This window comes from Thermobia domestica, chromosome 1 (assembly GCF_964235325.1).
Source record: "Thermobia domestica chromosome 1, izTheDome1.hap1.1, whole genome shotgun sequence".
Classification (NCBI taxonomy): domain Eukaryota; kingdom Metazoa; phylum Arthropoda; class Insecta; order Zygentoma; family Lepismatidae; genus Thermobia; species Thermobia domestica.
In genome coordinates this window covers 90410487-90416190 of record NC_137454.1, presented here as the reverse complement: position 1 = coordinate 90416190, position 5704 = coordinate 90410487, and the positions used below count along the sequence as shown (strand labels likewise).

The 5704-nt window shown below is 33.9% G+C and overlaps 1 non-coding gene across 1 annotated transcript; it reads left to right on the top strand.

The window, feature by feature from the left end:
* The first annotated feature begins 5266 nt into the window (after positions 1-5266).
* Positions 5267-5340, top strand: TRNAR-UCG (transfer RNA arginine (anticodon UCG)). Its single transcript has one exon. It is a non-coding gene; the product is annotated as a tRNA-Arg (tRNA).
* Positions 5341-5704: the final 364 nt, after the last annotated feature.

Sequence of the window (5704 nt, the reverse complement as noted above, 5' to 3'; positions counted from 1 at the left end):
TATGTAAATCTGAAAGTCCTTTCTAAGGCAGAATACCTGAAAGCCCTGTCTGTAGAGCGTGGGCAGTCATAAAAGTTTAAAAGTTTAAGATTTTACTTTATTTATTTATTTGTGAACAACACAACAGGCATAAGCCCAATTACAGTGTGGTGTCTTAACAAATAAATTTACAATAGTTTTCTTGAAGATTTTATCGTTCATATGGCAGGAGTCAATTTCTTCGTGTTTACTACATATTCTGTTATAAGAGCATATTCCCCAGGTTGGTGACATCAATAATACGTTAGCTCTGACTTTTATGCAATAGAATAGGCCAGAGTTGTCAACACGAGTTTTAAGCGTCGGAACACGAAAATTTTGTATCGATTTCAGATCTACACAGATGAACTCGTATTATTTTGTTTAGAAAACCCAGACCTCTCACATTTCGCCTTTGTTCAAGTATATTGAAGGGGAGAAGTTATTTATTAATGTAAGATAGTTTTCGTAAGATGAGTATATTCTAGTTCCCCTTATGCTATATATATTTGATAAATTTAGATTGGACTTTTTCCAGTTGGTGTCGGTATTGCTGTTGTGATGGGTTTCAGATCACAGCAGCATATTTCAGTTTCGATCGGACATAGGAGTAATATATTTGTTAGTTTCATCTGTTTCATTTCATTTATTCATATGTTCCATTTAAGGCTCTCAGAGGTTAAGGTATGAGTCAACGTATTGTTAGTAACCAATATTATCCAGGATCTCAAAAGTGGCATCTCTATTTTTATACGAGAAAATCAAAGTAAAATAGGTTGTTTAGAAGAAACTATAGTTTACCAAAATAATTCTTCTTGTTGATAAAGCTTAGTACACTGTATGAGATATTGTCTAGTGGTATATATGAAGGAGAGCCATTTTGTATTTTTGGTCTGACCGACCTTTTGCTCAAACATTGTTACTGATCCATTATTTCCAGTATTTTTAGTATTCGCACTACAAAACGTGAAAATAGTATATTTGTACACCCAGGGGTAGCTGCAGGATTTGTTTGCGGAAGTAATTATGTTTCTCTATTTATGGTTTTTATCCATTGTAAAATATGATAAAATGCCGTACCATTTTATCGTACATAAATTTTGCTGTTCAGTAGAATGTACGTTTTGAGCTAACTAAATCATCTATTGACCCCTTTGTGTAAAACTCTGCACCGTTATTTTTTTTTAGCAATATCTCTTTTTCTTGTTTGTTTGTTCTCTAATTCTCTTCTATTTGTAGCTTTAAAAAGTTACAAGTTTTGCAATATTGCAATACTACAAGCAAAAAAAAAAAAAAAAGAATTATTTTTGTTGAAATAAAACAATTAGCTTAGTAATAATCCTGATCATATTTGTATGGCATAATAATAAAATGTGCAAATATGATATATACATACATATATAAGAACTTGTGTTGGAGATTTGCCAGTGTTTCAACACACTCTAAGTATACATACTTCTTTCAATGAAGTTCTGCTGTGTCAGTCTTCAAAATTTATGGATAATTTGGTTCCAGAAACAAATAAATCTTAGATGTAACAACCCAACTTTCCGATACCACACTACAGAGATACACGTGGAAGAAAGGAGGAAAATATCAAAAGAAAATATATATCAGAAATTGCCAGTGTGGAAATTCGAAATAGCAATATCTTTCGCATGTCAAAAAATATTTAAATTTAAATTCTTCCTACGATATAATAAACGACACACAAATGCAATGATAGCAGTAAGAAGGGACGTTTTGTAACGTTACGAAAGATGTCTTTCCTCATAAATAAAAGTTACTTCCCCTTTTTTAGACACACTTATTTACTTTTTCTTAATAAAGTATGTGTGTATTTTACCGTATATAATTCCCTCCTACATTACTCAAGTCTTTTTTTTTTCGAAAGGGGAGGAAGGGTGAAATTCTTTTCACTACGTTGTTAAGAGAAGAAACAAATGGATGAGAAGCAAAGGAAACACGAGTCCATGCAAAGAACCGAAACATGTATTATGAGGAGATAGGAAAAGAAATAGGACTCTGTCTCTTATGATGTAGTGGGCGTACCCTTTGTAGATTTCTGCTTTATGACTTACACAGTCTTTTCGCTTGCAGTGCTATACATTCTTATTTTAGCTCATTCCTCTAAAATTTTGAGAAAGCATACTAGTATATATACATATATATATACAATGATAAACGAAACTTCTTATTTGTGAAACAGAAAATATATTCAGCTGACGCCATCATGCTTCTTTTATATATTTACCGATCCATAATGTAGCATTCCTTCTTCTTGCTTGAAGCTACAGTGAGAGATGGTTACCTTTCGCTTTAAAAAAAAAAATCACATTTCTAAATGTTTTCTTTTAAAATTGAAATCACAGTAATTTAAAAGATAATGTTTAATTACAAGTATTACAGGGCATATACAAACACAAACACATATATCTATATCTATATGTATATCTATCTATATCGATATCTATATGTATATCTATCTATATCGATATCTATATCTATATATATATATATATATATATATATATATATATATATATATATATATATATATATATATATATATATATCGCAAAATTTCAAAGTCAGACGTACTTGCGAATCCAAACATGATGGTCGCCAGTATCTCTCACGTACAAATTACGAGACCCCCTCCCTCATGGACTTTGGTTTCACAAAGAAAGACTTCACTCTCTTTGTTTTCTCTCACTCAGCGACAATTATTTTCTTGCGAAACTGAAACTGTGGAGCAACGTGAGTTTGGGCAGGAACCATTCCAGATGAACACTGATCACCAGCTCTAAATTTCTAGTCGCCAATAGTGACCTGGTGACCGGAAATTTTGCGTCCTGATATATATATATATATGATATATATATGGTGACCGGAAATTTTGCGTCCTGATATATATATGTATATGTATAATGTTTGTATGTGCATGTATGTGTGTGTGTGCGTATGTCTTCCAAGACACAAAAAAATCTCAAGAATGTAGAGGAACAGAAGTTAGAAATCAAGTTCGTTGGAGGAGGTGGTATTCAAACCGGAAGTGTTTGAATTCGACCATTTGCGGTTTAAACGTTGAATTATTATAGAGTAAAAACCAGTAACAAATAACGAGGAGCGGTTTCCTGCAATATTATTAAGTGTCTCAGGAATACTGTAACATGATATCTAGAGGACTGTTACATCAACTCATCGGGATATATCACAAAATCAATATGCAGAGTTCGTTCTAGTCGTTGCTCGAAAAAATGAAATGAAATCTTTCAGTTTACGATTTCCCGTAATTATTCCCGTTAGGCTAAAGCAGGTGGATGATTAAGGGAAGTGAATAATAATGGAAGAATTGGTGGAATGAAAATATGGGAGGAAACGGGAGTACCTTGAGAAAACCTATGGACACGGTGTTATCCATCACCGGGGATCGAACCAGGGACCCCACTCACAAGAGTTAAGCGCTCTACCATTGAGCGAAAGTGCCTCCAGTCATTGTTACTCGATTGTGCTACCCGCTGTATTGATTCAGGAGGAATGTATTTTGGATAAAAGAAACAGGTACCATTCAATTTGCCTTACTTTATATCATTCAATAAAATCAGTCTCATTATATAATTGTCGGATTGTGTATTAGAGAAATCTGCTGCAAAAGTTATGGGATGCTATCAAACTAACTAAATGGGATTTACGCTTGAAAGGTATGCTACTGCTGCGAGAATCAGGAACACTCACTTTTGTGCGCCAACAAAACTCCAATGCAATTGGTAGAGATCATCATAGGTATTCTATCACTATTGCCATATCACTTGCAACAAAGTGAGAAAATTTCATGGCACCATAATTATCGGTTAATCTTCTGACGTAACGATTTTCTGTCTTAATAACGCCCGTTAATTGTAGCCCCCTTTGGATTTTCCGTATTTTTACTGCCACTTTTTGCCACGTCTCTCATATGATACAGTTCCTTTTCAAGTAATTTCCCAACTTTCTAATGCACCTAAAATTGTTCTTTTTTTTTTTTATTCTACTATTCATAACACTTTCTCATTTGTTTTCGATTCTACCCAGCTTATTCTCTCCATTCCTCTCTACATTCTCATTTCGAACACCTGCAATCATTTTTCTCGTTACATACTGTGTTAATAAATAGGAGACGAGGTAAACTATCCGTCTTCTGAACTCACAATTGTAGTTACAAGATCTTCTTGATTTTGCGAAAGCATAACACATGCAGCACATTGCACTTATACTATGGAGTTCTCTATAGAAATATAATCTTATATATATTTAAATCGTTGTTACCGTATAGTATGATGAGTGATGTTTCAAGAGTAAATCGAATTATTTTAGTTATATAACGGAAAGCCATAGCAAATAAGAAATATATTTCATAAAAAATTGTATTGTAAGCGAACCCTCTTTCTTTACGATTTGTTTGTCTTTGGCAACACAGAGAATGGAACGAATTAAATTATTTGTTCTATTTCGTATTTGGAAAACTTCTCTCTTTTGCTTCTATCATCATCAAAGAAACAGAAGGACCATGCTTTCGTTTCATTTATGAGAAGCAACCATTCTTGAAAATGAAATATTTTTTTTTAATGTTGTCTTGCTCATTCTCTCTGTCTTCCTTACATCTATTTTCCAGTATTTCAAAAGACCTGTTGTTTCATGTTTTGAGGGAATACAAAGCTCATACGAAGAATGAACGGATCTACTAAGAAAAGATAAAGAGAAACATGGTACAGAAGAAATAAGAAAGCAAAGACAGTAGAAGAAGTGAAGCGAGCAAGGGAGTAGATAAGAGAAAAAAACCTTTGCCCTGCTTCGAAGGTTAAGAAACGAAATGTTTTATTACTGTCTCAAAGATAGCTTTGTTTGGGGTGAGGAGAAGGGAGAAACCGAGGAGACTCTACAAAATGCAAGCATCATACTATTATGCCAAAACGTTGGAAGAGATTTTGACAGAAAAGATTAATTCCATTTCTATTGTGTAGATACTTCAAAAAGTACAGTACATTTCGTTTGTTTATTTGTTTTAACTTACTATGATTTCTTGATGGGCTGGTATTTAGTTTTTCTTAGGTTAGTGTAAAGTGTTATGGAAAATGCTACTGAATCTTGTTCTAAATCTACATTATTTTGTTTTATACGTTGTTAGAATGAATGAATAATTACAGTCTAATGGGAGCGTGAACAGCGAGGCTATTTGTTTTCGTCATGTATTTATTGTTAGGTCGTGGCCCCGCATAGCGTAGTCGCTAACGCTCTCGCCTTCGATGCGAGTGGCCCTGGGTTCGATTCCCGGTGGAGGCACTCTGTCAAAGAAGTGTAAAACGCTTTTTCCGGCCAGCCGCCCTGAATGAGGTTTTTCTGGGTTTTCCTCATTCACACCAGGCAAATGCCGGTGTGGTACTAACTTATAGGTCCCAGGCCGCTTCCTTTCTTCTCCAATTCTTTCTTCCTTCCCTTTCCCCGGATAGTATGCTGGAGGGAGAAAGCCCAGAAATCAAAATTATTATTTTGTGGACTATCTGGCGTTTATAATGATTGATTCATATTGATATATAAAGTTAGATGTGTACTGCACAATTTACATGTATTTGTTATTTGTATATATCTAATAAAGTATATTAAAGATAGAAAAAGAGAATCATCCGAAACGTACATTTATGAATAA